The sequence below is a fragment of the Rissa tridactyla genome, chromosome 7 (assembly GCF_028500815.1).
Source record: "Rissa tridactyla isolate bRisTri1 chromosome 7, bRisTri1.patW.cur.20221130, whole genome shotgun sequence".
NCBI lineage: Eukaryota > Metazoa > Chordata > Aves > Charadriiformes > Laridae > Rissa > Rissa tridactyla.
In genome coordinates, this window is record NC_071472.1 from 43,727,926 (window position 1) to 43,750,751 (window position 22,826).

Below are 22,826 nucleotides of genomic sequence, written 5' to 3' on the forward strand. Positions count from 1 at the left end.
AGACAATTTTATTGTAGACAAGCCACTAGGGAAGCAGATGAAATGGTCTGGGGCTCAGTTACAAAGAGACCAGTCCTTCAGTTGCTGGTTCCTGCTCCCCTCCCGTATAGCCCCTTCCACAGGGAAATCCAACTTTCCTATGAAAGTAGCCGTGAGGTGTCAGAAACTGGTATCTGTGCCTTTTGAGGGATTTAAAGCGTCTGGGATGCGTCAGAGTCTGTCCTTGGAGCGGGGCTCCAAGGCTTGTTGGTACAAATGCACCATTACATTGCATCTGAACTGGGCAACTGGAGCTGCTGGGTGGTTTCCCTCTTGCAGGTTTCTAACGGTAGCTAATACAAGGGGTGCCCAGCCTGGTCAAAATGATGGAGTCCTAAAGGCTGATGCCAAGTAACATTAGCATCTCTGAAAGCACCTCTGTGAGCTTGCATGCCCGCTGTTGGGAGTGAGGTGTGCTCTGCTGATGTATGGATATACCATAGCTGGAATATCTGCTCCTTTGGGGAAGCAATGCCAAGAGGAGAGTTGCTTCCGTTTTGCATGAGCTCCAGTCGTGGTGCTCCAATTCCCACCCCCACATTTTGGCCTGACCTTAAAAAGGAATGGCGTGTTGCCTCCTGATTGTGCATACAAGTATGACACGCGGTAGGGCTGTGGGATGGAGAGGCTTGTGCCTGCTGGCTCTTGCGAGGTGGATTTCGCTACCCGTGCCTCCAAGCAGATGCTGCGGCATTAGGTAGCAGACGGGGTTTGTGGGGAAAAAAAAAAAAAAAAAAAAGTCCAGATCTGATCTACTGTGGACATGCAGTATTTGACTCTTCTTGCTGTGCTGACAAATCTGACCGTATTTGGCCCATATGGGCTGTCATGATCCATGAGTCAGCGTCACTGCTGTTGTGATGCCTCCAGCCTGCGTGTTGGGGCGGTGGCAGCCATGCCTCCTCGCTGCTCCTCTGGTGGCTCAGGTGGCAGGCACAGCTCTCCAGATACAGGGTCAGAGCCGGGAGCATCAGACACCATGTATTGGCATGAATTTTTCCCTGTCTACAGGTGTGTTGTGTGGGCAGCATCCCGTCTGGGCAAAATGGGTTTGCTTTCAATTCTGTGTGAGACACAGCCAACAGACCTGGTTGCCCACATCATGCAGAGGCAGCAGGGCCACCTTTGCCAAAATAGTGCCCAAGGAGCTGGAAAACCTCAGGGTCTCACTTGGGCTGTTGGTGGCACAGGGTATGGGGCATTTGGAGATGGTTTGTATGCTCTTAGCAGCTACAAAGGAGGGTCCAGAGGGACGTTGTCCAGTCCCTCCACCCCTGGACACTTGTTTCGTGCTGTCTGCTCCAGCTAGTTTTACAGTCCCCCTTCTGTGGTCATGGCTGCCTGTATGGACACAGTGGGGATGCCATGACACAAGTGTCACCTGTCTCGTCTGAGCCATGGAAAGGTGTTGCCAAGCCAGGAACTGAGCTCCGGTTGCTGGACTTTTATTTCAGGGTCCTTAAGCACAAGGCTGTTTTCTTTCCCTGAGAAACTTTTAAGCCAGCTCAAAAAGCAAGGATAAGCTCCCCAAAGTGGAGTGGCAAACAGAAGCCTGTCAGATCAGTATTTCTGCTTTTGATCGCTATTTCTTTTTTTTTTTTTTTTTTTAAATTCTTTTGAATTACTGGCTGGAACGAAATCTAAGTAGAAAAGCCAACAGGAGAGCCCCATGGTTGTCTGGTTGGCTAGGCAGCAGTGCAGTCACCCTTGCTCACCCCATGCAGCAGCCTTCTTCAAGTGCCCCTGGGCTAGGCCGCGCACAAAAAAGGCAATTTTCATGCCAAGGGCAGTGCATTCCCTGTGTTCTTAAGTTTTTGCATTTGTCTGTGAGAAAAACATCGTCTCTGCTCTGAGAAAATGAGTCCCAGCCTTCTTGCAGCATTTCATCCTCTGCAAGAGACAAGACTTTCTAGGCTCAGCCTGTGTGTTAGCAGCTGGGGTGGGAGGAACCCGTCTTGTTTCATTGCATAAAAGCTTGTACGTGCACGCTCTGAGACCTACCAAGTCTTGATGATTGCTCTCCTCTTATTCTGGATAACAAAATTCTCTTTCCTCACAACCTCTATGTGTGTAGGCGTAAGCCAGGACTACCTGTCGGGGTGGGGAAAAAACCCAAAGCCACAACTTTTCTGGATCGCTAGAGCTTCTCTTCTTCAGATGAGGACATCTTGTATGCATTATACTTCTGAGTTTCTGGACTGAGGTTGGTGAAAACAGTCTAGTTGGGTGTGTGAATAATTACATTTTCGGGGACATCTCGAGAGCACTCCAGTGCCTCTGACGTTCAACCTCTTCTATGCACTCGGTCTCTTTGTCACTGCAACGTGGCACCTAGAAAGCCACATGTATACTGTGTCGTCCTTCATAAAATCTAGTTTCATTTGAAGCCAGAAGCAGAGGAGAGTTGAGTTTGTTACAACGCAGGATCCCCATTAGCAGGCAGCAGGTGCTGAGGCAGTAACCTCCCCATCAGGACCTTCAGGTGAGTAAACCAAGATGCTCTACAGAAGGTGTGAAGATGTCTTCACCAAGGGCCACCCAACTCTGTGCTTCCCTTACCTGGCTCATGAGGTGTAACCTGGTTTGCAAAACCCTCCTGACAGCAGATAAGAGCATCCATTATGTGTCTCTGTGCAGCTCAAAGCCTCTCTGGGAGCAGGGGATGTCGGTTATAGTTTGACAGCTAATACCATGGCTTCGTTAATGTGACACAGTGTAGAGGAAACACTGCGTTCAGATTCTGGCTCAAGTATGTAATGCACATTTGGAAAATGAATTGTGATTTATGACAGAGCCTGTACAACCCAGCATGACTGCACCGTTTGGCTGCCTGTGTACGTACTCATCTCCTAGGGTTTCTTTATAACTTCTCAATGTTTTATTACATGCTTCACGTTCCCCTGCTGAGCCTGTCAACCTGGAAATTAGACTCTGAGGGGGCTTAGCCAACCAGAGTCAATTGATGCCATTCCCAGCTCATTTCAAACAGTCTGCTGGTCACCACACGCTTTTACTACAGCCCTCATAAAATAGATCTGAGCTTGCAGCAGCCTTTGAGGAAGGGATGTCTCATCTGTTGTATGGAGGATCCCTTCCTTGGGCTTGGGGTTAGGTGAAGGAGCCCACCTCTGTGCGTTTGACCTGTCTGTGTTCACCATGAAGGCCAAGCTCCTTCAGACTCACGTGCTTCTGTCTTGCTCTGTACCATGTCCTTGTTCTGGCAGGCGTGCTTGTCTTCTTATCCAGCCTGAAATACTCATGGGCCAACTTCTCCTAAGAGAGACCAGAAATCTGGGTCACCGCTTATGGGCTGAAGTGTGGAATTAAGTATCGCTTGTTTGATAAGCTTGCTCCCTATAATGAGAAAACATCCTGGTGTGTGAAAGGTGCCTTTGAAGCCTCAAGAGATTCTGGAGAGAGGAAAAATAGGGGGGAAAAAAATCTAATCCTAAATTTAATTGGCATTAAGAACTTGCCTTTTGCGTATTAAAATTCCGCGCCAGCGTGGTAGCCATGCTGGGATTATTGCAGGAACGAGTGAGAATTCCTGTGTGTTCAATTTGCCATCAGCCATGGACGTGTGTGTCAGTTCCCTCTAATTATACAGATCAGTAGTTTTCCGCAGGGATTGATCATATTTCAACACAAAGGCACTCAAAGTGCATTTATGACAATTTGCCCATAAACTGACGTGGCTTACTTTTACAGCAGAAGCACCATCAATTGAAGTAAATTTCTGCATGTCCTTGGGTCTCGCTGCACCCTCTGAGGAGGCAGCCACAGCTCCGAGAGAGCACGGGGGCATCTTTGTTCCAAAGAAAACCTGGCTGTTGCCTTTCATGGGAAGTCAAGCCTACAGCCATAGCTCTTTGAACCTCTCCAATCTCTGCCGCTGTCCTTGCCCAAGGCCCAGGTTTGGCCAGACGGCTTTTGTCTGTTGACTCCTGGAATCAACATCCTCTAGGCTGAGCCCAAGAAGTTTTCCCTTCCTCTTGAAATCTTCACCATTTTTGGGTTTTTTGTAAGTGTTTAAAGTTTCAGGTAAGTTAAGCGTACCTTTTCAGAAGTTTCGGGCAATTCTTTGTAGAGAGGCATGGATAAGGAGCGTACACTATGAGTTCACCAGAGTTCATAAAACGTTTGCAATTCCCCAGTCATCACTGGAGTTAACGCTAATTCAGGATCCCAAAGCAGAGGCCAGGTTTTAAAAGCTTGTGTGTGCAAAAAATAGTACTTGTCTTTGATCATCATATCCACCATCTGACAGCTGAATTGTTTATCCAGTGGAAGAAAAGCTGTCATTTTTATAGCTAGCTTTGGCAAATGTGAACTCTGACTATAGACAGGGCAACCTTAAGGTATCAGGAATTTTGTTTCTGTGTAGTAAGTCAAGAGGAATTATGGAGATGAGTGGGTATTAAGACTGCACAGTGTAGAAGCAAGATGCGTAGGGACAGAAGAATATCTACAAATCGGAGTGATCTAGTATCTCAAAATAAAGCTAGCGCTTCCTTTACTCACACACCAGGATTTTATTGCAAGTTATTTTCCTCTACCTCTACCACAATTTTCTTTGCTCTCGCTGTGACATCTCCAGCTCCTGAGAAGCTTCAGGGATGAATTCACTATGATTTGGCATCCTTACCTTCAGAAGGATGCAGTGAGCCAGGATGTCCTATTTAATATGACCATATGAAGTTTGTTAACAATGGAAGTGTTTAAAGTTGGGTTTTTTTCAGGTGTGATTGGTTTCCCAGGTAGAAAAGTACTCTTCAGATTTTATCATCTCGCAAAAATTTGACTCTTCCAGAAAATGAGCGTGAGTTCAGGTAGGCAGTATGAGACCCTTGGTCCTTGTTATTGCAGAACTCTTACTTCTCTTTTCTGGAATTTCATTTTGAATGGCAGTCTTTATGCGATGTCTCTGCAAGTGTAGATGTCTGTACAACTCCACTGTAAGACTGGGATTCTACATGTGCTTTAATATTTCATTAAGGACCAGGAGATGGGTTAAGGTAGAGCTGGTTAAGGCTTACATGGATTGGAATCTTGGCATCTGAGAGACAAAGCAGCGTGTCTGGCTGGCTCGTCTCTAGAGAAGAGGTAGATGAATGTGAGTGGCAGAGCCGATATGGAAAACGGGGAGGAAGAAGTAAAGACCTGTGCATGCAACTCCTGACCTGCTGGTGGAAGGGAGAGCTGGGCATACCATCTGCTGCCCAAGGACGACCTACACCAGCATCCCTCGCTGTTACCATCAGTTGGCCAAGGAAGTGATGGGGCTGCAGCTTCTGCCTAGCTTTTGGGTTGCCCTAGGCATTTTGTGTGTGTGCTAGGCTGGAAGGAGAGGTCAGTTAGTGGTTCCCTTGCCCTATTTCCTGAAGAAGGTCAGTCTCTAGAGGCTTCCACTCCCTTGTGCAGCCTGGCATGTCTTTTTGAGGACTAAAGTGGTGTTTTGAGACTGTGTTTAGGATTACTGGCCTCAAAACCCTCTGAGATCTGAAAACATCAGTATTGTTCCCCAGAAAGGCAGACGCAGATGAATTGGGCAAAATGCCCTTACGCTGTTCTGCCTTGCAGCATCATCCTTCTGACTTTACAGGCCTCTCCTGAGTAGGGATGTCTACAGATATTCATATACGAAGTTCTGCATCTTAGGGCTTCACGGGCTTTTCCTTTTACCAGACACAACAATGATGTATCTGTATCTAGGTAGGACCCCACATCACCTGTCTCGAGCACTGTTTGAACCACGGTGCTGTATTTCTTGCATGTGCCTGTCCTGCAGAAGATGATATGCTTTGGAGTTGTGCAAATGTGCTTAACCAGATATCTTTACCTTCCCTCTGCTGTAGAGCCTATAGCTTTGAACTCCACCCCCGGCTTACTTTGTGTGCCCAAGGAATACAGCTTCAATGAGTGGGATTACTCCAAGTTATGTTAATTTAGGCACAATTCCAGTGAGTGATACTCCTTGCATCAGTTTTACTGTATATTTTATCACGAAACACTGTGGGCTACACCCCATTAAGCAGCACTCTGTGAAATACGGTATTTGAAGGTAGAGAAAGATCATCTTAATTGAACATCTGTGTAGAAGGAGCTGCAGAAGCAGTTGTCTGCCAGTGGCTCTCATGCTGTCAGCAAGGAGAGAGGTCTGGTGTGCTGGACCTTAGCTAACGGCAGAGCCTGTCTGGGTTGAGTCCTGTCATCGTCAAGAGCTCCTGCATTGCTTTCTGCACATGACCCCAGTATAACACCCTGTATCTCTTTGTGCTGGCCTTGGGTCTTCTGGACCCCAATTGAGAGCACACGGCATTGTCATGAGATCCCTGAGATACCTCTGCCCTGCTCTACAGCATCTCCTCTTGACCCTCGCAGTCAGGTGCCCCACTCACTCATCCATCCCCCTGGGTCTGTCTCTGCCTACTAAAACAGGCTGACTCTGCCTCCTGGGTATCCCTTGGTCAAGCATAAACCCTTCTTGACTCCTGCTGTGAAAGCAGCCATCAACAGCAAGGACCTCTGCAGGGTCTTGCCGCTGCTCGCTCCAGTGTTGCTGCTCGGCACGAAACACTGGGGGACCTCTATTGCCTTTCTGCTCCAGCAGCTTCAAACAAAAAGATCTTTGTGTTTGTGTCTTATGTCTTAATTTTAATGAACGCATGTTTTTGCCCATGCTGCAGTCAGGAGACTAGCAAAGAGCAAGCACAATGAGCAAATGGGCCAGGTCCTCCCTCCCGGATTGCATTTAAGTGTAATAAATAAACAGAGGCTGTTAAATGCTTAACGCGCCAGAGAGCATCTTACCAGCTTGGCTCCAGAGGAGGCCTTCCCTCCTGCAGGCCTGGGGAGTCAGCCGAGGGGACAGGAAAGTTTCACAGCTGTGTTCACAAAGCCTTGAACGCTAACAGCAGTGTCACTGCTGTGCTCAAATGCAGCTCTTGCTAATGAGATGGAGCCGTGCTTCCTCCAGACTGGTCTCTTTCTCTATGCCACAAATACATGATGCTGTTTGAGATTAATGACAAGGTCTGATCGGGGGCACTCGTGTCCCCACTGGGATGATGCATGGTCTAATCAAGCCTGTTCCTACTGAGGGTGACTCTGGTAAGCAAGCTCCCATCCAAGCACAGTTTCTAGGAAGTTAGTGCAAAATCTGAACTAACAGCAGCATTTTGTGACTTCTGAGTCACTCAAGGCATACTGAGAGAGCAAAACCCTCAGACGAAGAGCAGCAGGGTCATATTTTTCACTAAAAGACATTTACTTTCGCGAGGCTCTTCACCTGGCTTAAAACCAATTCAGCTAAGCTGATTTGTAAAACCAGGCAGAGTCACAATGCAGGCTGCCTTTTGGGAGGCTTTAAGGTAGACCTAGCCTTTCTTCATGGAGCTGTTTTCAAAACACGTGAAACCAGCCTGGACCAAAGCATGTTTTGGCGTTTTGCTTGTGAATTCTGATCTCTTATCAGTGCTTCAGTAGGATTAGCTAGTTTACTGCTAGACACTTACTGGCATAAACTTCTCGAGTAAGATGGTGTGATGTTACAGCAGATCACTTACATTTTTACATCAAGTATTGAGCTGTGAAGAAGTGCCACTCACTGATACATCCCATATTTGTGAGCTCTGGCATGAATGAGAGGGACAATGGAATTGGGCCAACAGAGGGGAAAAGGTTAGGAGTAGAGGAGGGGGGCAATGCACATCAAGTAAAGTAAGGAAGTGGTTGCTCAACCTTATCTAACAGAAAGAGAGGAAGATGTCTATGGGCTTTGGCAGCATCAGCAATGGGCAAGTAACGTTGGAAAAAGTTCTGCAGATGAAGTTCTCTGCGGCTGGAGGCATGGCCTGGCTGGAAGCTTTCTGCCAGTACTTGCAAGAATTGGGTGTGTTGACTAAATTACGCTACTTGTGAGAACAGCTGAGGAATGTGCTCCAAAGCACGCATTTCTCACCCAAAGGAGGAGAAAACTCATCCAGCACAGTGATGGCACCACGGAGGGGCTGGTGGACACCAAGAGCAACCTCCAGGTCTGTTTCCAGCCAAAACAGGTGGCTTTGAAAAAGTGTCATTGTGGGGGAACAGTAAAACTGTTTAAGTGTGTCTCCTACCTACTAAAAAGTAGCAAAGCGTTTAACTAGCCCTGCCATCCCATTGAAAGGTGTAGGGTGCTTTGTAATGAAAGTTAAAGCCCTATGGTCCTGTACTTTTAGTCGACATCTCTCAGTGCTTTCTTTGTGCAGCCACTGGCTTGCTTAATCCCTCTTATTTCTCCTGTGGCATATGGTATAGCCTGTTCAGTAATAGTATAACTGCTCTGCTTATTTAAGATGGATGGATACGTGCCAGCAATGGTGTATAATCCTTCCCCAACACCAAGCACATTGTCCCAGGCCATCCCCATCGGCACTAGGGAGTTGCTGTGTGAAGAGGAGGTGTGTGGTTTTCCTGCTTGTGAAAAGCAGAAGACGCATTTGCATCCTGGAGATTTTACTGAAGCCTGAAAGGGCTGCCTGGATATGTGCCAGGGCTTCCTGACCTGCCACAGGTTTGTTTGTCTTGAGGACATAGACTGAAATCCACATGTGGGCTCCTCTTCCTCCACATCCTCCTACTCGGGAACCCAGGGACATGATATGGGGGGAACAAGAACACTTTGTGGCTGGGGAAGCCCCCTGCTCGGGTGCTTCCTAGTTCTCCCTGAGGAACCAGTCTCATGTTATGGATAGGGTGTGTTTCTGGAAACTGCAGGAGTAGGGCAAAGCTTGAGAAACTCCTTCGCATCTTCTGTAAAACAGGGATGCACTGAGAGCTACTTCTGCATTGTGGTTCATGTTCAGCAGCATCTGGGAACCTACGGATAACTGGGCTCTGGAACTATAATGCTTTCTGAGCAGCTCTCTTGTGCTAAGGCACGTACAGGTGTAGCATGGATGCTCCTCCATGTGTATGGTTAGCAATAGTAGGTGTGAATTTTAGATGGTCCAAGGAGAGCTCAGACCTAGACATTTCTTTTTCTTCTTGAAATAGCAGGTGAGCTGCTATCCTCACAGGCTGGAACAGTAGCTTGGAGGCAGCTCCTCAGGGACACGTCAAAGCCAAGAAAGCTTGTATTGAACAGTGGGCTATGTTCAGTATGGGCATTTTGAGTAAAAACCACTTCAAATGTATCCATGTTTTTTGGTGCTAAAAAAAGACAAACAGATTAGCATCTCCTTGCCAGTTTAAAATTATGGACTTTGCACTGGGGACCAGACTGCCAGACCACCCTTTTCTATTTATTGCCCATAGCAATTTCCTTGGCCTTTAGGAAACAAGGTGGCTAAGCTGAACATTGTAATTACTCTGGAGGTTACCGAGGCATTTTCTCCACTCCGCTGAAAACTGTTATGAAGCCTGTGCTGTAACTAAAGCTTCTTGCAAAAGCCAAGCCAAATAATACTTTGAGGTGTCTACCAGGCTTATGTATGAAGGTCAGCTATGAATTTTGTGCTTCAAAAAGAGCCAGGCTGCAATTAGTCATATGCGGCTCCATATCTTTTTTCTGCCTTCTTCCCACCCCTTTATTCCCAGAGTTGTTAGGCAGCTACTGTTCCCATGTGATGGGAGTAGTCATGCCAAAAATATTTCCATTCTATTAGAGCTGTGATCTCTTCCTCATCCAAGCATGCCATCTATGATCTTAAAGGTCTTTTCCAACCTAAATGATTCTATGATTCTATTCAATGGTCCTTTATTTACCATTCACGCCAGATCTGGGAGCAACCCACCTTCTATATGTCGTGGAAGAAACCACCCCCTTTCTCCCACAGCTCTGAAAAGCTCTTCCCTGCTTTCATTGCTGCTCGAGTGTTGAAGGCTGCCGGCTCACATTCAGGAAAAAAGGCAGAGGTGGGGGAAATGGGCCACAGAGAAGGTCTGCTGAGTTCCACTTTCTCGGGAAATCCTTGAGAACATTTGTTTGCATGACTTTCCAGCCTTGCCTGGGCCTTTTACCTAAGCAACTCAGCTGCATGGAGACAGACCTCATCTTCCTCGCTGACCAATGTCCATCATCACCCGTGTGCTGAGCCCATCGTGTTGGTGAATGCACAAGCACTGATCATCCATCCTCCCCTCCACCCATCCGTCATCCACTTGACTGGGCTTGTGTGTGTGTGGCTTCTGGCTGCATGGCCTCATCTAATTCGTTTACCTGGCACTAAGCAAATAAGAGGCAGTAGGAACTTCCCCATGTCATTCTCCCCTAATCTTTGGTTCTCTTGCTATTCATCTCCTCCGCTGTCCCCCAGACTACTGCGTCTGTAAATTCAGGGGATGTTGATTCTGCTTGATGCCTTCTGCGCTTTAAAATGACGGGTGTTTTAGAGTGTCTTCAGAGTTGAAAATGTCCCACTGTTATGCCTGCAGAGCCACGCGTCTTTGGTGCTCTGTGTGAAAAAGCATGTCATCTGCCCTATAAATAACAAGCCAGTGAGGCTTAAATCCAAGAAGGCAAACTGGCTGGAGCTGTAAGTGTGGTCAGTGGCACACACCAAATGTATCCCCAAATTACCGGGGTTAGGCTGGGAGTTGAAAAGGGTATGGAACATGTTACAGAGTGCACGCCTGACCTCTGCTACTAGATAGGAGGATCCCTTATCAAGGGTGGGAGCGTTGCATTGGTTCTGAAATGCATCCACAAATGGGTCTCAGTATTTGTAGCCTGCTCCGAGCTGCAACCAAATATACTGAATGCGATCCCTCAATAAAAAAGAGTTTCTCTAGTGCTATGCAGTGAGGGCTAAAGGGTTGAGCCAGCCCCAAGGTACCCACAGCTGCGCCCCCACAGATGCTGAAATAGTGTATTAATAGTGGGGAAAGTGGAATTATCCCTTCTTGCAAAGCTTAATGTAGTTCTCTCCCCTCTGGTTGTTGATGGGGAGGAGAAGAGTTTGCCATAGCTCAGAGCCAAGCAGCAAAAGCATTTCTTTGATCCTCCAACAGGGCTGAGGAGAAGCCGTGGTTGCGATGCTGTGTCCATGGCCAGAATATACGTTCTGCTTTCCGTAGGTAATGCTGCACGCATAGATGCCTGTAGCAGGCAACGGGCTTGTGAATGCACCAAAGGCCCTCCTGAGAATGGGCTGTGTGTTCCAGGTGGAGATTTAGGAATGCAGCTGTTTATGGAGGCACTGCCCCTGAACCCCAAATTTATACCCCCTGACCACTGGGGAGTCAATATGGGAGTCTCCTTTCGATGTCCAGGGAGGAGGAGCTGCCGTCACTGCTGAAATACAGGTCAGACTCTGCCTAAGCCTGGTGAGGAGGTGGCTGAAAGAGCAAGGTGGCTGCAGAGAATGTGAGCTGGGTCCAGCTTTTGTTGTCCAAAGCAAAAAGTTGCCTTCATCCTCAGCCAAAGACAGCTCGTTCCCCTGCCTGCAGGCCTCATGGTGTTGATAACTTCCTGATGCTGGATGCAGAACGTGCAGGGCACATCTGCTCCGCTTCCTTGGGCGGGTGCATCAAAGCATGGGCTGCGCTGGGATAAATTAGTGGTGAGCGTGTGCACGCAATTAGATGCTCAGCAGTTCCTACAGGGAAGGGTTCAGCTTTCTCCCTACTGCAGGAGGACGGCTCTTCCTGCTGTGGTGGTGCTCTGCGTGCAGCTGCCATGGACATGGAGGGGAAAGCGTTTTTGTTTGGGACGCCTTTCCTTTGCTGCTACAGAGCAGCAGCTTCTGAGATGCATTTTGTGTGGTGATTTAATCCGTCAGGCAAAGAACAAAGTTAACCTAAAGGGGGAGGTTGGTGGGGAGGGGAGACTGCATCTCGTTAAAAGTCAGCTGGAAAAAACTGGCCAGGATGAGACACAAATTTTGGCAGATCAGCTTAGTGTGTCATTTAGCCTGCTTGAAGCCAAAGTGTGGGCAAACATGTCTCTCAGCCACGGAGGGGACAAACAGTGCTATCGAATACGCAGAGCTGGGGTCCTCACGTGTGTTAACACTCCCAGCACCAGGCAGACCGACCTGGGGACTGTATCAGCTCTGCCTTCCCTGGCACTTGGCCCTCATCTTTGTGATGGTGGAGAGGGAAGGAGCCAGTGTGAACCCTCATTTAACAGCTTCCCTAAAACAGCTTCCAGAGAAGGGGTGAGACTCGTGCACGAGGGAGGGCGGGTGGGCAGAGTCCATTTCTGTCCTGCCATGTCACCTTCCCGCGGAGCCATGGTGGGAGCCAGCAGGACAAAGCTTCAGATGGCAGCTTGAATGCAAAGGCGATAGGTCAAGGAGTGCAGGCTTCAAACAGAGACAGGAATTTTATTTTTTCACTATTTCAAAACCCTCTCTCCCACCTCCTCGCTGGGGATGTACACATGCAGCCGCGTGGGAGATCCAAGAGAGCTCTTCAGAGACACTTGCTGGCAGGGAATCTTGCGGACCAGTTCTCTCTGCCTTTCTAGAGTCCTCTTTAGTTACAGGCCCTCACCTTTTGTCCCCAGCTGTGCCCTAGCTCCTGCAGCCCGGGTTGTGAGCAGAGGTGGCATCCTGCAAATAGCTTGTGCTGTGCTTCCCTTTCACAAGCGGGAGACTGGTTGCCTGGTTGCAGGGACTCCGCTGACGCGTAAGCGAGCTCTGCAGCCATCGCTGTGTAGCGGAGAGATTTGCTCTCAGCGCCAACTGTGATTTCCCCTGGAAGAATCTAATGTTCATATTTTTTTTAAAATGTATTTATTTTTTTTAAGAGTACAGCAGGCCAGAAAGGAGGGGAAAACACCCCGAACCCTAGGAATTCACAGCTCTGTAGTGAGGGTATCTTGCTCACAGTCTCACTAGAGGCCAGTGTGGGATATGGTTCCCTGGTGCTTACTACAGTTCTGGTGTCTGTGCTGGCTGGTGACCTCCAAGTGTAGTGTCCCCACACCCGGGAAAGCAGCAAGGCTCCACTCAAGCCCTTGAGCTTGTTTGGAAAGAGCCCTATGGTTAGAAAGAGTGTCCTAGGTTACTGGGTTGGAAGCAAGCATGTTTGACATCTAGATGGGACATCTTTTGGCTGGACCTTGGGTTATGAGGCCAACATCAGCAAGATGAAGTTGATGACAATTGCTGAGGTGTTAAACCATTGCATCTGACAAATTGCAGGGGCATTTTCTTCCTGCCATTCTCCCTGTGAGCCCACCTCCTAAGAGGCCTTAGATGAAATTGCTCCAGCCTCAGCAGTGAAGTTTTAAGGGTTACCAGTCCTGGGGAGAGGAATGCAGGTGGCTTCTGATTCTTGGGACCTGGATCCATCACTGGTCTCCTAACTGACTTTGATCTTGTTAAGCTGCTGCTGTGGCTGAGCTCGCTTTCCTGGCTGATTTCTTTTCTAGGGTGTAGGCTCGCTTTGAGATCTCTGGGTAAAAAGTGTATTTCTGTTATTCGTTTCTTGAAAACATGAACTCACAGGCAAGGAGTAAGCTTGTGCATATGTACCGACTGCACTTCCATGGGGAGTTGGAGCCATCTGCTCTGCAGACCAGATTCAAAGCGTCCTCCCTGGCTCTCTGGAGGCAGCCAAAGTAGCAGAGAAGACCCCCCTCAGTGTCCCTCCGCTGCCAGCCCCTGGCACAGGAGAAAAATGCCACAATAAGTACCTGACGGGGGAACTGAAAACCCTTTCCCTGTATTAAACCCCTGTCTTTTAACAGTACTTGCCACTTTATCTTCCAGCTATGCAGGGAAAGGGAAACTACATTAAAAGGTGAAGCTACTGAAGAATGACATTTATACTAAGAGAGAAAAAGAAAATGACTCATTCACTAAAGCCTAAGGGCAAATTCAGTAGCTTCTGCATCTCAACCGGCTCTGTTGGTTGACTTTAAAAGAATCCTCTTGAACTCCCACTCCCTATTTCAATACCAATTGACTTGTTTCCTGGAAATCCGTGAGCAAATGCAGCCTTCCTGGCGTTGTGTATCCAGGACAATTGTTCGGTGAAAGTGTGTTTTACCTGCACTTGGTGGGGTGGGATAGGTTGTGCTTCATCACTAGCCTTGAACGAGGCTGGAGCAACAGGGGAAAATAGTGACACTCAAACCTGTCTGTGCCACTCCAAGGAGTGACAGGTGTTATTTCTGGTACCGATATGGGGGTTTTGGTTTTGTGGTGGTGTTTTTTTCGTTTATTTGTTTTTTTATTAAAGCTCTCCTACAAACTTTGAGATTTGCTTAAGAGAGTGAGCTAGAGATGGGATTCCTCCCTGCCCGCTGCCTTGTTCTTGAGCTGCAGAGTGAGTTGTGTTGATGCACAGACTGGCTTTGAATGAAGAGCTGGAATGACTTGCGTAGTTTTGAGATGCTGCCAATATCTCAGTGGCCACTAGGTTGGGACCTTTCAAGTAGCATTCTTTGCAATGAGGCCGGATGGCATAGTTTTATCCTGGATGCAAGGAACCACATTTAGTTCAGTGTAAGAAAAGGGCTGGGGGCACGCCCATCCTCTCTCAAGATGACTTAAGTCTCTATAGTCATGGAGCTCCTGCTTGATTTTTTCCATAGAAGCTTATTTGCTTGATGGCCATGCCTGCAGAGCATATGGCAGTAGCTGGTCCCTATAAGTGGATTGAAAAATTAAGCTTATTACATTGGAAGTCGTCATCTGCATCTGAGTTTGGTGGTAGATTTGTGTTTTGGGGGAAAAGCAAAGCAGTTTAGGATCCCTTCCATTGTGCAGAGGAGATGAAGGCTGCTTGATCCCATGGGGAGAGGAGGCCTGCAGAAGCTCAAGAAGGAACAGTCTGAAAAAGCCAAACATTTTTTTAATGTTGCAAATGGAGTTCTTGGAGGAGTCATTCTGTAGAATGGCATATGTGGGATTATCGAGAAATGGCGGCAGGGAGTGAAGTGGGAGGTTGGTCTGGGATATCACATCTGCATGGTGTACTAATGATGGTCATTCCTTGCAGAACACAGCCGTTCCCCTTCTTGGACTGCCCTGGTTATAGACTGGCAGGAGGCAAGGCAGAGCTGTATCACAGGGTCTGAAAGCTGATAATGAAAAGCAATTGGTTTCTGATGCAGAGAATAATACAGGGTGTTTGGATTTGGGATACGGATGATCCCTTGTGGTGCAAGACTGCATTTTTAAGTGTCACAGCAGCCACGTGGTGATGAAATATTTCCAGTTCAGAGATGCCTGCTGTCAGCTGGTGTAAATCAGTGCGGATTCCTCCAAGGCTGCGATGACTGATAACAACTTATGTCCTGTCTTACGGTTTGCGTCCCGCTTGCACGTGTCCAGGAAAAAATGAGTAACACTGGTTTTGAAAAACACGTTCCGCAGCCATGCAGATACCCCGCTGCCAGGGGTTCTTGTGCTGCTGAACAAGAGCAAGCAAGGTGTCTGGGTGACGTGTGTTCCCCATCTAACCCATAGAATGCTGGTGGCTGTGCCCCCCTGCATGGTGTCTGCTACCGTTCCATCTTGGTCCCTCATGCTTCACTGAGCTGCAGGCTGGAGAAGTCTAGCCAAGCGGGTTGCTCTTGGGGCAGTGCTAAGCAAATGTGAATTGAAGACCAGTGGTGTTGTATTGAAATATTGTTATATTGAAAAACCTTTGTTTCATTGCCTGCTTGTAGAAAACACAAACCTCCGAGGCTGTGCTCCCCTCCAAGCCCCCTCTAGCCTCTCCCTATCCCTGCCCTCACCTCCCTCCGTCTGCTGAGGTGAAGCGACTATGCAGTAAATCTATTAATATTTTAATGCAGAAGACCAAAGCTGCCCTCCACTAAAAAGTGTGGCCCAGAGAAGAGGTCATTTGTCTGCGGATAGTTAAATCAATACCTTGCTGAATCACTCTGCAAATTGAATCAGTTGCTGGGGAGAGGGAGCCCTGCGCAGCATTAGCTGTTGGGCTCTCTCAAGCCTCACTGATGCTAATGGCTTGGACCAGGCAGCACCGATCTGCAACCGGTCTGCTCCTCCATGGGACACCCCGTGAGGATGAAAAGCCAGGAGAACCCCAAGCTCATGGTTTGTCCTGGAGCTGCACAACAGCCGATGTCTCCACAGAATCACAGAATGGTCAGGGCTGGAAGGGACCTCTGGAGATCGTCTAGTCCAACCCCCTGCCAGAGCAGGGTCACCCAGAGCAAGTGGCACAGGAACGCGTCCAGGCGGGTTTGGAATGTCTCCGGAGATGGAGACTCCACCACCTCTCTGGGCAGCCTGTGCCAGGGCTCTGCCACCCTCAAAGGGAAGAAGTTCCTCCTCATGTTTAGGTAGAACTTCCTATGCTCAAGTTTGTGCCCGTTACCTCTTGTCCTGTCCCCGGGCACCACTGAAAAGAGCCTGGCCCCATCCTCCTGACACCCACCCTTTCAGTATTTATAAGTGTTGATAAGGTCCCCCCTCAGTCGTCGTTTTTCCAGACTGAAGAGACCCAAATCCCTCAGCCTTTCCTCATAAGAGAGGTGTTTGAGTTCCCCTCATCATCTTGGTAGCCCTTTGCTGTCCCCTCTCCAGCAGTTCCCTGTCCCTCTTGAACCGGGTGCCCAGAACTGGACACAGTACTCCAGGTGCGGCCTCCCCAGGGCAGAGCAGATGGGGAGGATGACCTCCTGCGACCTGCTGGCCACACTCTTCTTGATGCACCCCAGGATGTGTTGTTCCTCTCCAGCTCCTTGCTCTCCTACAAGAAAGGAAATCCTCCCTCCCTGATGGCTTCACACAGCTATGCAGCCCCTCTGGGACTGTACAAAGGGTCCTCTCCATCTTGGCCGTATTGCTTTCCCCCTTGGGGTCCCACAAGTACTGCTGCTGCGTGTGCGTTCAGCCTTCAGCAGGGCTGAGCCTGGCGCAGGCTCCCCTTGATACGTGGCATATTTCATTATCTCCAGGCTTTCAGGTTAACCTCTGGGCAGCCCTACAATGATGGGTCATCAGATTTTTAGCCCGCAGGTATTTCCAGACCGTTGTCTCCTTTAATCATAACTTGGCTGAGCAAGCCTTATTGAACTCTGTGAATCCCTCCACATAAATCAATCCCTCCAGACCCCAGTTGTGTGTTGTTAATCAGCTTTGAGCTTGCTCTGGTTTGTCAGCCTTTCTGGGAATGGCCTGCCACAAGCTCAATGCAATCCAGATGCAATTACCAGGGTCCTATAGAGAGGAAGGATTTCTTCGCCGCGCCACGGGCCGGGGTCTGTCTCTGCACAATTGTATCGGCCTTTTGTTTTTCTGCCATATTGCCTTGCTGTGTGACAGATCTGGGCTAATCCATCAATGAGTCATGCTCCATGTGGAGCAGAAGTAATGTTCAGAGGTGGTTCAAAGGAGAGGAGCGCTCTGCCTGGTACAGCTGAGCGGCAGACGGCGGGCAGCAAGGGTGGCCCTGGTTGTTGTTGCTGCCTCCAGATCCTGATGTGCAAGATTTGGGGCTGCGTTCCTGCAGGTGGTTTGTGTGCTTGCTGGGTCTGGATCATGTGAAGGCTAAATTTCTGTTTGGATGAGTGCATTGCATGTGTGTGCTTGGGGGTGAGGTGTCAGCAACAGGAACTTGGTTTAATGACTTGTATGATACACGTGATCCAGCAATCTAAGGGTTGATATTGTCAAAGACTGGACTGAGACCTAAGCCCGTCTTTAGGGAGCTGCCGTGAATGCAAGGCATACGCAACCCTCCTAGCAAGGCATGGGTGTAGGAATATGCCTATACACTGCACACGTTTCTTTTTTTTTAACACTATTTGCAGTCCCGAGAAGCTGCAGAGCCAACAGGAACCCAAACAAGGCTCATTGCTGGTCCACGTGGGGATGGTGGTGCTGGCATGCTATCTGTCTGTGAAGACCCCGTGCTGCTGCGTGTGTGCGGGAGATGCTCTCGGCTCTGCCCCTTCCTTCAGGGCCTCCCCGTGCGCCTGAACATGAAGCATCTCCATGGGCAAGAGTCAAGGTTTGACTCATGGAGCCGGTGGAGGAGGAGAAGGAGCAATTCCCTCCCACCAGGTAGGACAAGGAGGGAGCACCTGGATAAATAAATACCTTCTGGGGAGACCACAAAGGACAGATCAAAGTGGCTGGTGCAGGATAAACGAGGGACCTTAATCAGAGAAGGATAAGGCGTGCCAGATACCAGCTGAGAAGGGGCAGAGGGAGGAAAGAAGAGTTTGACAGGAGCAAAGATTTCTTTTAGGTAGTTTCTGAGTGTAAAAGGTGAAGCAGCCAAGTCACTGCCAGCATCTCGAGCTGGTGCTGCCTGCACACATGCAGTGTGATCTGCTCTACAGCCAGCACACTGATACACCTAGGTCCTTGGTCAGTCTGTGCTGGGCGGAAGGGAGCACACGTGTGGAGTGAAGCAGAGCTCCAGGTTATGGCAGCATGGCCCACCAAGCGTAACTCATGCCCTGAACTCAGCTAAACTGGACTGATGGCAATGAAGGATGGTGGAGTCCCAAACCAGGCAGATGCTTTTCCTCTCTCTTGGAGAAAGAAGCTTCCTAGCATCTAATTAATTGTCATTGACTCTCCACGAACAATTATCAGTGGTGCAGAGGGCTGTTAACTTCGTCTCTGATCCAAGGCTTGTGGAAGCGAATACCAGCCTCTTCGTTCCCTTCAGCAGGCTGTGGGTCTGGCTGTCGAGATTGGAGCGTGAATTTAGCACCTGGAGCCATGGATCTTCCCACCATGCAACTAGATTTTGTAAATATAACCATTCATCTCGCTGTCATGTTTCACCCAACTGTTTACACTCCGGCCGTCTATGCTCCATTCTTGTTTCTTGATGATATCCTTTAAAAACAGGTAGTTTATCTCCACTGTTCTATTGCATCAGGAGTTTTATTTCTTGAACTAGTGAGTTTGCTTTCATCTGTCCCTTGTAACAAGACTCACTGCAGATCTGAAATCCCTCTCTCATCTCCCCACGCAAAAAATCTTCCCTTGCAGCCAGGCTGCATTTACTCTCCAGCTTAGTTCAGGCAGCAAGCCAAAAACCTCCTCAATGAATTTGTTTTTCAGGAAAAAGTTCAGCAGTTTTGTTGTCTGGCTCCTGAAAATCCAAGTAAATCCTGTTCCCAAGGAAGCTGGGCTCGCAGAGGGTAGCGGAGAGGCATCTCTCACATCATCCTGCTTGTGCGCACGCACGGGAGGTGAGCGAAAGATGGGGACATGGGGACATTTTGCAGTGCAGAGCTGATCCAGGGTGAGGAGCCCGCTGGGTCCCTCCTGAGTCTTCACTGCTGACTCTCTATCAGGGTTTCTCGCCCTCACTCTGCAAAACTGCACTGGATATCTCTGAGAAAAGGCTTTTTTCCTGGGCTATTCATATTTCCTAACAGGTGACAGGTTTTTGAACTGCCTTCTGCAGCCTGGCTCCGTGTGTGCCCAGAGCCTGGAAGAGCCGGGCCAGGTGAGCTTATTGAAAGGCTAATTTCCATGTGTATTAAAGACCTGGAGCCCTGTGAATTCCTGAACTGAGCCCAACTGCCAGGTTGGGGGGGCACAGGGGATCTCAGGCCCTGCTGGTGACCATGATTTGTGCACTTTGTACAGAATCCCTTAAAACCAGACCTTAAAAATGTGTGTGCGTGTGGAGTGGGGCAGGTTTGGGGGGGATATTGCTTCTAGAGAAAAGAGTAACTTGTGTCAGTGTGTGTTTCTAAGCACAAGCTGATTCTTTCCCAGTCTTAGGAAGTACCTGGCTTCTGTGCTTTTGAATGAAACCGAGAACTTTCTGGGCTGAGCTAATCTCGAGGAGGAAATCCCTTTCCTACTGCAGGAGGTGACCCCAGGGGAAGATGGCGTGGCAAGGACATGAGCCAGCTGCCACCTCGCCTGCCTGGGCAGCCCCTGCCTTCCCGGAGCTCGGAAGCACTCAGCCACTGCGTTGTCCACCGCGGAGACACTTCCCTTGCAGGCACGGCCGCGCTCTCAGGAGGACACCTGTCGGTGTGAGTCTCTGCTGTCTCCTCTGATCAGGCAGCTGAGGACAGGAGCTTGACGGAGACAGCCCGCTCACAGGAGCAGCGGGAGCTCATGTTTGCTTTCAGGGCTGCAGCTCCCTGGGACGGTCCCGAGCTCTGCATATTTTGTAGCCCTGTCCCATACGGGTCTCGTCAACCTATAGACGGTGAACAAGAAAATCCATCCCCACCGTGGGGTGCCAAGGCAGTACAGGGGGCTATAGGTCTCTACCATAGGTTTGCTGGACCCATGCGGGTTGGGGAAGAGGTGGCTGATATCAACAGGGAAAAGACCTCACCATCTCCCTTGTTACCCTAACAAAGCCCATGCTCAGGGGAGCACAAACCCACCCTTTCCTGGGGTTGCTTCTTGTTGCTTTCCTCAATTTGTTCTTTGTTTTTTCATTCCTGGGCTGTAACACAGGCAAGAAAGGAGCTCACACTAGGGCCCCTGAAGGCAAGCAAGCTATTGTCCTTAAAACAAAAGAACTTTTCCTCAAATGTACCAGCAGCAATGTGAAGTGCCCAAGAGCCTTTACTTCATCCTGGACCAGGCTTCCTGATGTTTTCCAGGATGCTCGTCTGATCTTACAGCTCTGAAATTTAGGCTTCTAACTCTTGTTGATTCCCTCTAGCAAGGCTCGGAGTGGTTACCTGAGCAAGCCCTCAGGACCAGAAAATGTTTAGCTAGTGTCCTCTGTCTCTACTCCTCAAAAAAAGTGGTGCCACTGCATTTGACAGGGCTGAGGACCAGGACAGAGCAGGAAACCAGAGCTGGTGCAGCCCGTCTCCTCCATTCAGCAGGCAAGAAGTGTTCACGTCCAGAGCTCAGAGCGAACAGCACACCTCGAGCTGGAAGTGGGATCTGTGCTCACACGCTGCATGATTTAGGAACAGAAACACCAGGTGGATTATAGGGAAACATTGCAGGACTTCCCCTGACCTTCATCAGCGTCTTTAGAAGTCTCTATATTCCATTTTTTGGGCAGAGAAGAGCAGAAGGAAAGGAATGCCTCAAATCTGCAAACAGGTAAAAAACCCAGCAGAATGTTTTTTCCATACGCTGTCACCTCCTTAGCTTGTATCTTTGCTGTAGATATCACCCCCCTGTACCTCAGACTTGCCCATGGAGAAAACGGAGATGCTCAGATGCAGCACGCAGTTGTCTCATCCAAGCTGCGCGGCCACGGAGACCTGCTCCCTTGGGCCGTAGAAAGAGCTCAGCCTCAGAACTGCTCAAAGTCTCCTGGGACGGTCCAGAATCGGAACTGGAAATGAATGCAGATGCTGCCGCTGCCTGCTTATGTTATCCCAACAATCCCAAACTGAAGAGAGCTTTTTTTTTCCCTAGGAGGTATTGGCATTCCTCCAAGAACCAGATGGAGCCGTAACACATCTAGAACTGGGGAGGGGGAGGGGGGAGGAGGAAAATCTTTTAAGGAGCTGGCTTGAAAATAAGATCATGTAAAACAGCTGTTGCTTTGAGAAACAGTTTTGTTGCTGATTCCAGAAAAGGACAGTATGGAGGCTGATGTAAAAAATCAGCCTGGAAGACCTGATGTGTTTAGACTGTACTTTGGAAGGTTAGCAGGTCAAATCTAGAGACACCGAGAAGTGTGTGATGGGGGTCTGTCTGCTGAGCAGCACAACAGCTTGCTGCCTGGCTTTCTTTGGGCCAGTTCGTGGGGGCTCAGAGAGGCAGCACCTTCACCTCTGAAGCCTTCAGCATTCAGGGTAGCAAATTTCTTGTGACAAGTCTTCCACAACGTGTTACCAGAGCCAACTCTTCTGCATATCAGTTCCCTGTGATGCAAATATGGGAAGACACATCATTAGGTAACCATTTATATAAGTGACCTGGCATGGGTTTGCCTTGCATTGAGATTTCACAGCTGTGAAAGCCCTGATGGCATCTTTGACCCATGGCCATTGACCTAGTTCTCTACTGCATTGCCCTATCTGAGTTCAACAGCCAGCGGTGGATGTTGCCTTGCCTGGTCCATATCGTTGTCCCACTGAGATGGGCAGGAACTCTGCCTCACATTTTCCGGTCAGGTATTTGCTTCTGTGGATTGCGTAGAGATAGAGGCCAGCATGACAGGCGTTGCACAAACAACATGAGACAGTCTGTGTCCCGGGGGACTCAGAATAAACTCAGCAAGTGTGCTCTCTGAAAGGCGTCTTGGGCACAGAATTCCCATTAACACCATCAAATGTGCTGCTGTTTAGTGCTTTGAAAACTGATCTCACTCTTAGGAGTGGTGTTGAGAGGGGGGGAGGGGAAAAATGTCAGGGGGAGGGAAAAAACGTCAGGGGGAGAGCAGAATTAGTGCATGCAGAGAGCCATTGCTACTCATCAAGGACAGGAGCCCAAGTGGCCTGGTTACATCAGTACTTTCTGAATTTGTCCCTCAGCTGCTGTTGCAGCAGCACACCAGAATTTATTTTCCTTTCTGTAACGTGCTGGTGTGTTTTATGCAGGACCTTCTATGTGGGCATGAAGAACATGCAGCAGGAAACTTCAGATTCAAGGCAACTCCTGGCCATGACGCTAGGAGGGACTTAGGCTTAGAGCAGACCCGAAGGATGTAGTTTTCCCCTTCGGGTGGATGGAACCACCCGGCAGATCACACGTACAGTGAGCAAAGCTAGAGCTCACAAGCACAACACGTAGCTTATGCAATTATGCTGTGATGGCCATTGGCACAGAAGCGTGGATTTATGTTCCGGCGAATGTCTAAAACAGCGAGTGTAGGAATTCGGTCTCCTTGGTGACAAAACCAACCAATGGAAAACATAAAAAAAAAAAGGAAGCTAAAACGGTCCATGGACCCTGCTTTTATTTTCAGAG

At 48.9% G+C, this 22,826-nt stretch overlaps 1 long non-coding RNA gene across 2 annotated transcripts in view; it reads left to right on the forward strand.

Annotated features, from left to right (window-relative positions):
• The first annotated feature begins 19,172 nt into the window (after positions 1-19,172).
• LOC128912419 (uncharacterized) overlaps positions 19,173-22,826 on the forward strand; it is a 57,769-nt gene continuing 54,115 nt past the window's right edge. The window contains exons 1-2 of one of the 2 annotated variants that reach the window (XR_008467625.1): positions 19,173-19,422; positions 19,698-21,005. This is a non-coding gene — a long non-coding RNA (uncharacterized LOC128912419). Of the gene's footprint in view, positions 21,006-22,826 lie in introns of both variants that reach the window. The other variant, XR_008467624.1, reaches the window with a different exon arrangement.